Source organism: Sceloporus undulatus, unplaced genomic scaffold, assembly GCF_019175285.1.
Source record: "Sceloporus undulatus isolate JIND9_A2432 ecotype Alabama unplaced genomic scaffold, SceUnd_v1.1 scaffold_19, whole genome shotgun sequence".
Lineage (NCBI taxonomy): Eukaryota > Metazoa > Chordata > Lepidosauria > Squamata > Phrynosomatidae > Sceloporus > Sceloporus undulatus.
Genome location: NW_024802941.1, coordinates 2,006,249 through 2,006,685, shown reverse-complemented (window position 1 = coordinate 2,006,685; position 437 = coordinate 2,006,249). Strand labels below are relative to the sequence as shown.

At 62.7% G+C, this 437-nt stretch overlaps 1 protein-coding gene across 3 annotated transcripts in view; it reads right to left on the bottom strand.

Moving 5' to 3' along the window:
* The window catches only part of LOC121917475 (origin recognition complex subunit 3-like), a 60,872-nt gene that overhangs the window by 51,389 nt on the left and 9,046 nt on the right, over nt 1–437 (bottom strand). The gene's annotated exons all lie outside the window — the stretch shown is intronic.

The following is a 437-nucleotide window of genomic DNA, read 5'->3' as shown; positions in this document are numbered from 1 at the left end:
GTTCTTCAACACTGTAGTTACACTGTAGTTAAATCCTATGTGTGTGTGTGTGTATTTAGAAATAAATTCCACTAGTCAAGGGGGGCTTATTTCTGAGTAAGTACATAGTCCGGAGGACTCTTGGCCGCCCGCGGCACCAAAAGGGAGGGAGGAGTTGAGTCGGTGGGAGCGGCTCTCTCCTTAAAAGCTGGCCCACCGGCCCCCAACCTTGAGGACGCCGCCACAGACCAGCTGCGCGCGCCCCCGCGCCGCGCCCGGAGGACTCTTGGCCGCCCGCGGCACCAAAAGGGAGGGAGGAGTTGAGTCGGTGGGAGCGGCTCTCTCCTTAAAAGCCGGCCCACCGGCCCCCAACCTTGAGGACGCCGCCACAGACCAGCTGCGCGCGCCCCTGCGCCGCGCCCGGAGGACTCTTGGCCGCCCGCGGCACCAAAAGGGAG